The sequence below is a fragment of the Panthera onca genome, chromosome A2, assembly GCF_046562875.1.
Source record: "Panthera onca isolate mPanOnc1 chromosome A2, mPanOnc1 haplotype 2, whole genome shotgun sequence".
In the NCBI taxonomy this organism is placed as follows: domain Eukaryota; kingdom Metazoa; phylum Chordata; class Mammalia; order Carnivora; family Felidae; genus Panthera; species Panthera onca.
This window is the reverse complement of record NC_138340.1, coordinates 128,355,619-128,371,629: the sequence shown is the minus strand read 5'-3', so window position 1 is coordinate 128,371,629 and position 16,011 is coordinate 128,355,619.

Here is a 16,011-nt window from a genome sequence, read left to right as displayed (position 1 = left end):
TCAGTCGGTTAAGCGACTGACTTTGGCTCAGGTCATGATCTCATAGCTCGTGAGTTCGAGCCCTGCGTCAGGCTCTGTGCTGACAGCTCAGAGCCTGGAGCCTGCTTCGGATTCTGTGTCTCCCTCTCTCTCTGCCCCTCCCCCGCTCACACTCTGTCTGTCTCTCTCTCGCTCTCACAAATAAATAAACATTAAAACAAATTAAAAAAAAAAGAAAGATGAATATTTAAGCCAATATTTTAGAGAAACTAGGAGTAAGGTAAAAATGACATTGGGTACTGTTTTTCCATCACATTGACTAGTGTTATCAAAAGCTATGATGGAGAGCAGAACTTTCCATAGCTTCATGCGTTTGAGGTGGGGGAGTGCAAATGAAGACCTGCCAATGATGGGGAATTCTTGTAAATAACCGAGGTTTGGGAACCTAAAGGGCTACAAAATATAATTAAAGCTGAACTGAAAATAAACCAGAGAGTAAAGACCAGCTGTGATCATTTCAAGGGCTGATAGTATTAATTAGATTTGTCATCTGCCTGCCAGAAGAAAAAGTCAGTCCTCTCTGGAGAAAGCATTATCAAGAGCTCAAATGATTTTGAAAACATTTTTCATGCAAAGTTTTACTTACAAACAAACAAACAAAAAAAAACCACTAGGTATAAAATGAGACACAATTTGAATAAAAATCAATAAAAACAACAGAAAATAACAGAAGAACCATAGGAGAAGCATAAAACAGATTATGTTTTAAAACAAAAGTATGACTAATGTGGTCAAGATATAAATACACAAGCTAGAAGAATTTTGGCAGAGAAATGAACAACATATATAAAAACCACATAAGTGTATTATAAATGCATGAAAACATCTCACTAAAGGGGTGGGAAGAAAAGGTGATAGTCTGAATAACTTTGGAATATGTGGAGTCCGTAAGACTAAACACAATGAAACGTTGCATAGCATTGTACTCTAGTTGATAAATTCGTTTTCCTAAGGGTAAAGGTTAACAAGTCTAAAACCACCATATGTTAATACTATAATTATAATTAAACAAATGGATGGTAGATATGAGAACCAGGTTTCTCAATGTTGCAGTGAGCAGTTACAGATAAGCAAAGAAATGTTACATGTGATAAAAGATTAAGAGTTGGAGACATCAAAAGGAACTTGTGATTTAGCTTAATACAGATACAGATAGTTACATATAGAAATATTTATAGGAATGTGTTAGTATTCAGGGGTTAGTATCCATGCATATATTTCCTTGTGCTGTCAGCTAAGAGGGATTAGAAGCAAGAGCACATCCCCTGCATAGATCTTCATTTCTAATGCCATTCTCAAATAAAAGACACCAGTACTGGGCACCTGAGTGGCTCAGTTAGTTAAGCATCTGGCTTTGGCTCGGGTCAAGATCTTGCAGTTTGTGAGCTTGTGCCCCGCATCAGGCTCTATTGCTTGTGGTGTGGAATCTGCTTAGGATTCTCTCTCCCTCTCTCTCTCTCTCTGCCCTGTCCCCATTTGTGCTATCTCATGAAATAAAAACTTAAAAAAAATTAAAAACTAAGTTAAAACCAGTACTTGTTGGAAAAATAGCTGATTCTAGGACTGGAGCAGGAAATATACAAGATGAGCTTGGAGCATCTTATTAAAGGGCCAGAAAGTATGGATATACATCCTTACCCCAAAACAGTATGTACACAATGATGAGATGAGGATTTGTCAAAGGGACATAGGGGCCAACTGAAAGATCTACCAATAGCTAAAGCTGGAACAATTTGAACAAAATAAATAAAGCAGGGTTGAGCTGTATCCTATGGTATAACATAGGTGTGTCTGGCAATGATATGAATGATTAAATAGATGTGGGTGAAAAGACAAATTTCCCATGTGGAAAACCTCTAAATAATTTTTTGTTAATACTCTGCTCTGAAGGAGGTGGTCACTTCCCACTCATTATGTAAGGACTGTTCATAGTGACTTCCTTCCAAACAGAACAGTTATGGAAATGGAATGTAACTTCACAATGGAAACACCTAACAAACACTACATCAACCTCAAGGTTACTACCATCAGTAATAAGCCATACTGATAGTATGCATCATTGATACGATACAATGAGAATGGCAATTTTCCTTTCTGGGGTTTCTCCCCAAAACATACAACTGAAGTCCAACTATGGGGAAAACATCTGGCAAATCCCTCTCGAGGAACACTCTACAAATTAACTGACCAGTACCTCTTCATATGTAAAGGTCTTAAAAAACATGAAAATTCTGAAAAACTGTCACAGCTAAGAGGGGGCTAAAGAGACATGGTGACCAAATATATTACAATATCCAGTAACAGAAAAAATTGGTAAAGACTACAGAAACATAAGTACAGTACCTATTTAGCTAATAATGTATCAATAATGTTTCATTGATTATTTCACATATACCATTCTGATATAGGATAGTAACACTGGTGGAGACTACTGTGTAGAGCATATGGGAACTTTCTGGAATATCTTTACAATTTTTCTGTGGATCTAAAACTCTTCCAAAAGTTTTTAAAGTTTGCTAAAAACTGGAATAAGTGCAATACCATTTACATTAGCACCACAAAAGAATAAAACACTTAAGTATAAATACAGCAAAATACAGACAAGATCTATATGAGGAAAACTATAACACACTGATGAAAGAAATAAGACAACATAATTTAAATATTAATAGAACAAATAAATTATATGATCACATACAAATGCAAAAAAACCACATTACTTGTGAATGAAAATTTCTCAGCCAACTAGAATTACAATAGCAATTCTAAAAGCAGGCAGCAAAATCATGCTTAAGAGTTAGATGTTGAAATCTTTTCTCCTAAAATTGAGAATGAGACAGCAATATCCACTCTCATCATACTTCAATGTTATACATGATGTCATGAAAAATAAAACACTTTTGAAAAATAAAGATTATTCATAGATGATATAATTATGTAGATAGAATATCTAAAGGAAATTATAATCTATTAAACTGTAACTGTATTCAACAGTGTAGTATGCAAAGGCAACCAAAATATAAATTTTTTCATGATTACCCTAAACACAAAAGATTGGGATATATCTTCAAATACCAACACTGCAAAAGTGAACAATAAATTTGGTTTTATTAGGGAGTCAGTAAGTTAGGGACTATGTTAAAGGTTTAATTTATCTTGGGGCCAGAACAAGATAGATTGATCCTAATTTTGTTTTCCTTTGTTTCGTTTTGTTTAATCATAAGCGAAAAATGTTTGCTTGCTTCTTTCTCTTTTATTATGAGATATATGTTCTCATGTTTTCAGAACTGAAAGTGTCAGTTTTGATTCTATGAGGAAAAAGTGTTCATACAACAAAGCAGAAATAATATCCTCAAATAAACACAAAAGTAAGAAACTCACAGGAAAAAAAATGGGCAAAAGAAAAAAAAATAACAGTCCATTTTCAGAAAAGAACATCCAAACTGGTAAATTAACATTTGAACTATGTTCAGTAAGATTAGTAACCAGAGATGTTCAAATCAAAGCTATAGCGAGATACTTTTCACACTAACACTGACAAATTTTAAAAATAAGGGATATATGGGGCGCCTGGGTTGCTCAGTCGGTTGAGCCTCTGACTTTGACTCAGGTCATGATCTCGTGGCTCGTTGAGTGTGGCTTGTGAGTGTGAGCCCCATGTCAGGCTCTGTGCTAACAGCTCAGATCCTGGAGCCTGCTTTGGATTCTGTGTCTCTCTCTCGCTCTGCTCCTCCCCTGCTCATGCTCTGTCTCTCTCTGCCTCAGAAATAAATAAACATTAAAAAAAATAAGGGATATCAAATGTGGTAAGAATATAAAGCAAAGAGGCCCCTAATATGCTGTTGTGGAGGGTAATTTGACCATCTATAAAAATTAAATTATAAAACAATTACTCAGAAATGTCTCTTCTAGATATATTCCCCATTAAAAGTCTCACACATTTGCATAAGAGAACTATATGAGCATTGATAGCCCCAATGTTTGCAGTCAAAAACTAAAATTCTTAAATTTAATTTCATTAACATGGTACTAAACATTAAAATATATTAATAAAGTGGATTTATATAGAAATGTAAGCAAAAATACTAGAACAAGAGATGGATGGGTGAATAGATGGATAGGTGTATGGATAGCTCGCACAACATGAATTTAAAAAATAGCAGAAGAATACAGAAACTATGATACCATTCATAAAAAAATGAGTGCAACAGTATATATACTGTGTAGGATGTATTTTACTGGTTTGAAAATATGCCCACAGATCTTCTGACACTTCTCTTCAACAGATGGAGTCTAATTTATTTCCCCTTAAAGGTGGGCAGATTTATCTAACAAATTGAATGTAGATTAAGTGGCAGTATATGATCTCCAGTGCTAGATCAAGGGGCCATCTTGGCTTCTGCCTTAATCCTGAATCACTTAATCTGGGGGAATCCGGCCACCACTATATCATGAGGACATTCAATCTGCCTTGTGAAGAGGAACATGGAAAGGATGGTTAAAGAACCTGAACCATGCCCTAACCACCAGCATCAGCTTACCAGGCATTTCAACCAATCAAATAAGAGGATTGGAGAAAATAAAAAATATGTTAATGTAATATTATGCATTAAGAATTATAATTTAATATTTTATATAATTTTAGAATTAGTAATATGGAATTAAAAGACAACTGTATTAGTTAAGATAGAATCCTGGGGTGCAGAATTCAAGACTGCAATTACTGGAAACCCCTGTACACGACTGGGAATGCAAACTGGTGCAACCACTATGGTAACAGTACAGATGTTACTCAAAAAATTAAAAATAGACCTACTATATGATCCAGCTATTCTAATTCTGGCTATTTACCTAAGAAAACTTAAAAATACAGTTTGAAAAGACACATAAACCCTTATGTTCACTGCAGCATCATTTATAATGGCCAAGATACAGAAACAACCTGAGTGCCTATAAGTGGATACATGGATAAAGAGATGTTGTATACATATTTCACTCATAGGTGGAATTTAAGAAACAAATGAGCAAAGGGAAAAAAAGAAAAAAAGAGACAAACCATGAAACAAACTCTTAACTATAGAGAATAAACTGATGGTAACCAGAGGGGAGGTGGGTTGGGGGATGGGTGAAATAGGTAAAAGGGGATTAAGAGTACAGTTATGACGAGCACTGAGTAATGTATAGAATTGCTGAATCACTACATTGTATACCTGAAACTACTGTTACACTGTATGTTAACTAACTGGAGTTTAGGTAAAAACTTAAAAAAAAAGAAGACGTAGGGGTGCCTGGGTGGCTCAGTCAGTTGAGCGATTGACTCTTGATTCTGGCTCAGGTCATGATCTGATATGTCATGACATTAAGCCCCGTGTTAGGCTCTGCACTGACAGTATGGAGTCTGCTTAGGATTCTCTCTGTCTCTGTCTCTCTATCTCCCTCTTCCTCTCTCCCCCTCTGTCTGCCCCTCCCCCACTTGTACTCTATCTCTCCCAAGATAAATATAAACATTAAAAAAAAGATGTATGAACATATGGGAAGGGGGAAAAGAGAAAAGAGGGGAAACAAACCACAAAAGACTCTGAATAACAGAGAGCAAATTGAGGGTTAATGGAGGGAGGTGGGTGGGAGATGGGCTAGACGGGTGATGGGTATTAATAGCTCTCGTCGTGATGAGCACTGGGTGTTGTATGTAAGTGATGAATCAATTCTACTACTGAGACCAGTATTTCAATGTATGTTAACTAAAATTTAAATTAAAAAAAGATGTGGTATACACACATACAAATACTACACAATGGAATATTACTCAGCCATAAAAAAGGACATATGGCTACTGGCTACAAAATATGCTAAGTGAAATAAGTCAAAAACCATACTGATTTCACTTATATATGAAATCTAAAAGACAAAACAAACAAAACAAAACTCATAGATACAGAACAGATTGGTGATTATCCGAGGGAAAGATTTGGGTGGTGAGAAGAGTAGGTGAAGGGGGGCCAACTGTATGGTAATCATTGGTAACCAGACTTATTGTGGTGTATACAAAATTCAAATAGCTATGTTGTACACCTGAAACTAATATAATGGTATATACCAATTTTATCTTAATAAAAAAATTGTAATTGTCTTCAAACATGTCAATTATGTACAGTGAAAATATAAGAAAATTAATTCCTTATTTTTATACATAAAAGAGTTAAATAAGTAGCCAAATTACATAAAAATTAACATACATAAATCATTTTTCTACCTATGTACCATTTGTATCATATAGAAAATGTAATGAAAAGAATTATAAAAAGTATAAAAAATATTAAAAACCCACAAACATATACACAAACAAAAAATTAAAGAATTGTCATGTCTAAATGGAAAAGAAAAGCTATAAAGCTTTCCTAAAAGTCATATAAGAAGACCTCAATGAACTGAGAGAGAACATTTTCCTGTAAGAGAGAACTCACCATTGTAAAAATGTCATTTCTCCTTCAACTACTCTATAAATTCCTAAAGGACATTTACAAAACTTGTCAAACCATCTTAAAATGTATCTGGAAGTGAAAAGGTGCAATAACAGCTTAGTACATTTTGAAAAGAACAGTGAGCAGAGACTTCTGCTGACAGATACCAAAACACACATTTATAGTACTTAATACAGGATGGTATTATCAAAGGTATGTGTGGTCCTCATCTTCCTTCACCCTGCACATAAATAATGTTTTAAAGTATTAATTTTTACACTTACCCCTTAAAGGCTCAGCTGCCTTGGCAACAAATGCAAGTAGATACTCTAATCAGTTTCAAACTTTCAAACTTTTAAAACTACTTATCTGCTTTGTTCCCTCACTCTTTAATTCTTTCCCATACAGGAGTTCTCCATTAGGAACCTGTTGTCCTCATTTTGTACATTTCTTCCCTACTTGCCTGTTATTAGAATCCTAAGTGAGCTCTTTCACCGGTGGATGTGAAATAAACAATGCAGTGAAATTCTGACAAATTAGGCTTGTTAAAGCTCTAATCTTAGGAACTTTCAAGTAGTTCTTCCTCCCTTCCAAAATTCTTCTAAGTGCCACCTAGCAATGGCCTCCCCAGAAATGCTCCAAAGAATGCAGTTCTCCAGTTTAGAAATGTTTACATTAAGTTTACACAAGCCTTCTAGGAAAACTATAATCTAATGATGGATGTAACTACATAAAATTTAAAGGTTTTATATAACCAAAAGCATCATAAACAGATATCATAAATGACATAGCTACATTAAATGTTTACATTGTATAACACAGAATCAACCTCCTTAATATATGAGAAAGTCCTATAAACTAATCAGGAAAAAATAACTACCAATGGAAAGTGTTTCAATTAGAAAAAAACAATATCCAGAAGAAATACAAATTGCCAATATAAAAAATCCTCAAAATTTATCCTTAACCTTACAAGTAAACTGGGTAATAAAAAATTTTCATCTGAGATGCAACTTTTAACTGATCAGATTAGAGAAAAAAAAGTAAACTATCTTGAACAATGCATAAGAAATTTGGTATTTTCATACATTATTATAATAGTACCATTTGATGCATATATTTGGTGGTCCATTTGGTAAAAACGATCAAAACTTAATGTTTTTATAACTTTTAAACTGGCACTTCTCAACATTTCTAAGCAAAGATATGTGGTATTCACTGGTTCTTGGCTTATGGTTGAAACTAGGTATCATCCCAAAGTCCATTAAAGAAAAAATTGCTAAATAAACCATGGTACCTCAGTACCATGGGTTACCATGTAGTAATTTAGAATCAAAATAGAACTACAGATACAGAAATGTACAGCATAAAGTTATATTCTCAAGTGAATCCTTCAGCAGAAAACAGTGAAAGCATATGCAGTTTCTTCCATGGAAACAGTAATCATGGTGGTTAACGACACTGGCTCTGTAGCCAGATTATCTAGGTTTGAATCCAACATTTTCTACTTCCTTTAAGTATGGTCTTGGGTGAGTCACTTTAACTTTCCATGTCTACTATTTCAATCTGTATGCTCTGAGGGAAAGTGTTTAGCCCTAAATGTTGGTTTCTTTTTTTGGCTCATTTTAGAATGTAAGATGAATACTGAAGAACTTTTGTTCTACCCATGGACATTGAACAAAATTCATTAACCAAAAGAAAAATCCTATAGAGTTATAACAACAACAAAACAGTCTTTTCTTTAAATGTTTATTTATTTTTAGAGAGACAGAGAGAGTGCGTATGCGTGAGCAGGGGAGAGGGGCAGAGGGAGAGAGAGAGAGTCTTAAGCAGGCTGCATGCTTAGCATAGACACTGATACGGGTCTCCATCTCACAATTGTGAGATCATGACCTGAGCAGATGGAAATCAAGGGTCAGACACTTAACTGACTGAGCTGCCCGAGCTGCCCAAGCTCCCCAACAAAAGTCTCAAAACATACTACAAACCTGTATTAAATTGTTAAAAGTAGTTACCATTTGAAAGAGATTTCAGATTACAAAATAGCATTAAAGAGATTTCTAATTGTTATTTTCTTGAATCTGCTGTCTTATAAGTATGTATAATCAAATACTGTGTAATTTACACAGATTTTTTTAATCAAGGAGAAAAACAAATCATAAAAAAACAACAGAAAGTAAACATGATAGTTTCCTACTTCAGGAAGTTTTTGTTTTGTTAGCACACCACTTTTTTCTTTGTTTAAGTAATGTACTACATGGACCCTGTTTATATTCAGATGCTTAATTCATTCTGTTGCAAAATGATTTATAAGCCGTACTTCAAAGTCTATTTCAAGCTAATCTAACCCAGTAAATAAATGCTGGTTAATGAATTCATCTTTTTTCTAGTCTACAAAATTTAACATTTACAGTTAATTTTTTTTTTTTTTAATAAAGAGGGCTCATGATACATATTTGGAAATCCAATTTAAAAGATTGCTAGGGCACCTGGGTGGCTCAGTCGGCTGAGCGTCTGGCTTCAGCTCAGGTCATGATCTCACGGTTTGTGAGTTCGAGCCCCGCCCCGTGGGGCTCTGTGCTGACAGCTCAGAGCGTGGAGCCTGTTTCGGATTCTGTGTCTCCCTCTCTCTCTGTTCCTCCACCGGTCGTGCTCTGTCTCTCTCTCTCAAAAATAAATAAACATTAAAAAAATTAAAAAACAAAAAAAGATTGCTGGCTAGGGGTGCCTGGGTGGCTCAGTCAGTTTGGTGTCCAACTTTGGCTCAGGTCATGATCTCATGGTCTGTCAGCTGTGCTGACAGCTCAGAGCCTGGAGGCTGCTTCAGATTCTGTGTCTCCCTTTCTTCTTCTCCCCTGCTTGTGTTTTCCTGTCTATCAAAAATAAACATTAAAAAAATTAAAAGATTGCTGGCTAGTTGTTTCTTATATTTATAAAGGGCCAAATGATAAAAAATTAAAGATTCTCAAAGAAACTCCAAACAACCAATGGGTCAGTTTTATTAGTGCTCATTTTAAATACAGATTTTGTTTTGCAAATACTCTATAGACACTTTTATATTTTAAACACTCAATTCTATTATAAAGGGTGATCAATACATTTATTATCCAATTACACAGATAAGCATGTACTAGGGACATATTTCACAGCACTAGTGCATCAGATATATAAAGCACTTCCTATTATATACTATTATATATATATGTATATTATATATACTATTATATACATGTTTAAGTTAAAATTTTAAGCTGCCTAGTGAAAATAATTTTTGCCATTTTCATCCCCTTTGCAAACATGTATATGAATACCTTCTGGGTTTTTATTAACATCCAGTAAGGTATCACTGCATTTAAAATTACTTTTGAACAAATTTAAGCTATAGCAGAAATTATCAATACAAACAGATTAGTAGATATTAATATATTTTTAAAAGCCCAGTATAATATAATCTTTTTGGAGAAAAAACATATTAAAATATCTTTCTTCATGCAGCATTTGCATATAGTAAAGCAATGTAAAACCCCAAGATATCAGAGTAGTTTCATAAAAGCATCCAAATCCTGCAAATTGGAAATTAATGAAGATTACAATTAATGACATAAAGATATAATATACTAAGACATTGTCATTTTTCCATAATGTTTACCAAATTGATGCTGGTTAGAGATAATGAATAAAATTATGAACTAATCTTACAAGGGCATTTTGTTTTCTATTAAAATAACAAATATGAATGTGTAAAGATGCTAAAATATTAATCGCTTTTCAAGTTAATGCATTGAATATTATGCTTTTTATATATTATTTCTGTAATATAACATATTATTTGAAAATTTATTATTTTTATTCATTTCTATCTACCACTTTCATTCCATTCACCAACAACCTTCGTGAAGGCAGAAGTCTTGTCTCTCTGTTCACATTACTTCTAACGTCTGCCATTGCAAACATGTGCTATATATTCAGTATATATTAATTGCATGAATAAATCTTTTTTCTTATTTTTATTCCTTTTATATATATTTTTTTCTACCCACATGTTCAATTTACCTTATTTTCCTCATTCTTCGAATATTCAAATTTATTAGTAAGTGATCTGACCATAATTTAACATCAGTCCTGCTTATTTCAGCAACTCTAATTTTTAAAGTCCAAGTCACCTACTGACATGGTAGAATTTTTTTAGTCATTCTCCACTAAATCAAATCTCTAGACTAACTTACAGCTCCCATTCTTTCCATGAAACATACTGATGTATGTCTGTGGCCAGTCCTTCAGAACGTTGCTTCTCTCATCATTTTCCTGAAGTCAGTTACATTTGTTCTCAAACTTATGTCATATTCTTGTTATTAGAATTCTCTAATGTGGGGCACCTGGGTAGCTCAGTCAGTTGAGCATCCAACTTCGGCTCAGGTCATGATCTCACAGTTCTTGAGTTCAAGCCTCACATTGGACTCCCTGATGTCAGTGCAGATCTTCTGTCCCCCCTGTCTCTGCCCCTCCCTGCTTGTGCTCTCTCAAAAATAAATAAACATTAAAAAAAATAATTCTGTAATATAATTTTGTATTATATTAACTACGAGTGTAAAACAGGGAATTTTTGTTGTTGTTGTTCCTAGTTAAACCATGTTTTGATTTGCTTTGAAAGCATCAATAAAAGAACTGCTAAAAATAATGTGCTGTTAAGTTATGGTTGAGAGAAGTGTAAGACAAAAAAATAATGACCTAGAAAGATTCTGCATATAATTTTTATCACATAGCCTTCATTTTTATTCCTTTAAAGAAAAACAAATTTGAAAATCACAAATAATGTATTTTAGATAGGATTTATGAAAGCAAAACAATAAAAAATTCTAATCACCTTAGCTATAATCAAAGAAAAAAAAACTTGTCTATTTATTAAGTAATTTATGAGTGTGTACAACACTACACGCATAATTTTTGTACTTCCAACTTTATCCAGTATTTAAAACTTATTATCAATTACAAATGAATTATTGTTCCTGACTGCATTGGTAAATAAGCTTCTTTATTACACTGGAAGCATGTTCTTCATCCCTTCTACAAAATGAGTATTTCCTCTACATGCAGTGTTGTTAGTGATGGCATTTAACTCAACAGCCTATGTTTTTATTTACTATGCTCATCTCCCTCAACTCCATTATCAATAATAATGTAAAAGCATTAGGTCTATTCCACTAAATGTTTTAAAATAAACTTTTTAAGTTATGTTTAATCAATAACAATTGATTAAAATGTAAAAAATCAAGGAGGCGTTCAAATTCTTGCAAAATTCTTGACAGCTACCTACTAACTATAAAAAATAGGCACAATAATGAAATACTGTGGTATTGGCATAATACTAGACAAATAAGTCAATATGAATGAACTTTAGTTCTGAAATAAATTCAAATGTATTTACAGTTTAATATACAGTAGTAGATTTTCAAGATGGTGGGAAATAAGGATAATTTAATAAATATTGTTTGGGACAACTATCTGTGGAAACAAAATAAACAGGTAATTTGAAAATAAAAAAAAATATTGAAATCTCCAAAATTTGAACACACATTCAATTTCACTACCAAACAGATAAGAAGTAAAACAACCATAAAGTACTTCTTGTGCACTTGTGTTGGGACTCCCAAGGCTATGAACACTAGACTCATGATTTTCTAGGAAGACTCACAGAACTCAGCATATAAAATCATCTCATAGCTATGATTTATTACAGCAAAATGATAACAAAACTGACAAAGAGAAGGGGAACATGGAGGGAAACCCAGAGGAAATCAGGTGCACGATTTCAAGAGTCCTGTCCCACAGCAATTATGTAGGTCATGCTTAATCCCCCCCGCAAAAATGTGTGACCACTTGTGTAAAATATTGTCTACTGGGGAAGCTCATAAGAGACTACGGACAAACAGTTTTCAGTGGCAGCCAGTCACATAGGTATCCTCTACCCAGCACATATTAAAATTCCAGACTCCTGGGAGGAAAGGAGGTGTTCAGCATAAACCACATAGTTTACACACATAGTTTAGGAACAGTGAATCATTCTTCTCATTAGGGGTTGGGAATCCAACCAAAATCCAAGTTTCTAGACACCACCCAAGGGTCAACCTTTTTATTACACAAAGACATAATGGCATTATTCACATAGTGAAAATAAAAAGTATACATTTCTAAACTCCAGGGGATGCATGCCAATGTTTCCCAAGCAGTCTCTCACCCCTCTTGGGCCTACAAGTTCCTGGTGTTCAGTAAGCCTTTATCCACAAAATCATATATCAATGTCTCTTCCTTTTAGGCTTTGCCAATCTGTATAAGACATCCTCTTAGCACTGCCTCAAGCCCTTTCCCACCCCAAACACACACATATTTGACTTTCATGAAAAAGAACCTATATTTAAAATAAATAAAAAATTTTAATATATACTTCACTGTTGTATAACACCTCTCAGTTCAATTCAACTCAATGCTTTTCAAAGAAACCTATATTAGAGATCTTACTTAATGTTGGACAATGTGATAAATCAAGGTGAGTAAGATTTATTTCTTCCTCTGAGGAATTTACAGTTCAACAAACATCATCAGAGTAAGACAGCTTTTCTCTAGAGATTTTCTGGTGAAAACAACGTTTACTATGCCAAGAAGCAAATGTTTATGATGAAATGTTCAATTTTTCACTCTAGCAAGGTAAGGTATTTTATTTAGTCTATTTCACTCATCATTTTGAATGCCTTTGTATTTCAACACTTACAGTAGAAATTTAAGACAGTCATTTCAGTTTTGTGATATTCTTGGGTTTGGCCTTCCTTTTTAAAATTTTTTTATTGAGATATCATTGACATATCACATTACATTAGTTTCAGGTGTAGAGTGTAATGATTGTACATATTGCAAAATGTTCACTACCATAAAAATAGTTAACATTAATCACTATTCAGTTAAAATTTTTTCTTGTGATGAGAAATTTTAAGAAATACTCTCTTAGCAGCTTTCAAATATGTAATACAATATTGTTAACCACAATCAACATACTGTACTAATTACATACCCAAGACTTATTTATTTCATAACTAAAATTTATACCTTTTGATCAACTTCAACCATTTTGCCCACCCTCAAGCCCTACCTCTGGCAACCATCATTTTTTTCTCTGTATCTATAAGCTTGGAGTTTTGTTCTCTTTTAGATTCCACATATAAGTGAGATTTTTATGTAATTTGTCTTATTCCGTCTGATTTATTTCAATTAGTATAATACCCTAAAGTTGCATCTGTGTTGTTGCAAATGGCAAGATTTCCTTCTTTCTATGGCTTTTTATGGAAATAATATTTCATCATATGTATATACCACATTTTCTTTGTCCATCAGTTGATGGGCACTTAGGTTGTTTTCATTCTTGGTTACTATAAATAATGCCACAATGAACATGGGGGTACATATATGTTTTTGAGTCAGTGTTTTCATTTCTTACAGATAAATACCTAGAAGTGGAGTCGCTGGATCACACAGTAGTACTGGTCTTTAGTATTTTGTGGAACCTCCATATTGTTTTCCATAATCGCTATGACAATATAGTTACACCAGTGCACAAAGATTCCCTTTCCTCCACATCCTGGACAACACTTATTTCTTGTCTTTTTGATACTAGCATTCTAACAAGTGTGAGGTGATATCTCATTGTGGTTTTTATTGGCATTTCCCTAATGACTGGTGATGTTGACTACCTTTTCATGTACCTATTGGCCATCTACATTTCTTCTTTAGAACAATGTCTACTCAGACACTCTGCCCATATTTTCATCAGACTGTTTGAGTTTTTTGGCTATTGAGCTGCATGAGCTCTTTATATATTTTGGATATTAACCCCTTATCAGATATATGCAAATGTTTTCTCCATTCCATGGGCTGCCTCTTCATTTTTTGTTTTGACGGTTTCCTTTGCTGTACAGAAGCATTTCAGTTTGATGTAGTCCCACTTGTTTATTTTTATTGTCATCTTGGCTTTGGTGTCAAGTCCAAAAGATTATCATCAAGACCAATGTCAAAGAGCTTACTGCCTATTTTCTTCTGAGACTTTTATGGCTTAAGATTTTATATTTAAATCTTTAATTCATTTCAAGTTGATTTTTCTGTATGGTGTAAGATAGGAGTCCATTTTCATTCTTTTGCATGTCTATTCTGTTTTCCCAACACCTTTTATTCAATAGACTATCCTTTCCCCATCACACATTCTCAGCTCCTTTCTTGCAAATTAATGTCCATATATGCACTAGTGTATCTCTGGACTCTCTGTTCTAATGATGTCGGAGACTTTAAAAAAAAATTTAATGTTTTTTTATTTTTAAGAGAGTGAGAGAGAGACAGAGTGTGAGCAGGGGAGGGGCAGATTGAGAGGGAGACACAGAATCTGAAGCAGGCTCCAGGCTCTGAGCTGCCAGCACAGAGCCCAATGTGGGGCTTAAACTCTCAGACTGTGAGATCATGACCTGAGCCGAAGCTGGATGCTTAAATGACTGTGCCACCCAGGCACCCCAACGTAGGAGACTTTCTATGCCAATACAATACTGTCTGATTACAACAGATTAGCAACACAGTTTGAAATCAGAAAGTGTGATGCCTCCAGCTGTATTCTTTTTCAAGATTTATTTGGCTATTCAGGATCTCTTATGGTTCCATACAAATTATTATAAGGTTTTTCCTAGTTCTTGGACAAATGTCATTGGAATTTAGATAGGAATTGCGTTGAATCTGTATCACACTTTGATAATATGGAAATCTTAACAATATTAATTCTTCCAATGCATGATCTTGAAATATCTTTCCATTTATTTATCTTCAATTTTCTTCATCAGTGTCTTATAGTTTTTAATGTACAGCTCTTTTACCTCATTGGTTAAACTTATTCACAGATGTTTTAATTTTTTTAATGCAATTGCAAATATAATTGTTTCCTTAATTTCTCTAATAGTTTATTGGTATATAGAGATGTAACTGATTTTTTAATATGGATTTTGTATCTTCCAACTTTACTGAATTAACTTATTAGTTCTAACAGATATTTTGGTAGAGTTGCTAGGATTTCCCAAATATAATAGGTCATCTGCAAATAGAAACAGTTTTACTTCAGGGTGTCTGGGTGGCTCAGTTGGTTAAGTGTCCAGCTTCGGCTCCGGTCATGATCTCACAATTTGTAAGTTTGAACCCCATGTTGGGCTCTGTGCTGACAGCACGGAGCCTGGAGCCCACTTCAGATTCAGTGTCTCCCTCTCTCTCTGCCTTTCCCCCACTCATTCTCTCTCTCTCTCTCTCTCTCTCTCTCTCTCTCTCTCAAAAATAAACACTAAAAAAGTTTTACTTTTCCTTTCCAGTTTGGATGCTTTGTATTTCTTTTTCTTGCCTAGTACACTAGCTAGAACTTCCAGTACTTTGTTGAGTAAAAGCGGTAAGAGTGAGTATCTTTTAATTCCTGATCTTAGAGAAAAGTCTTTCGGCTTTC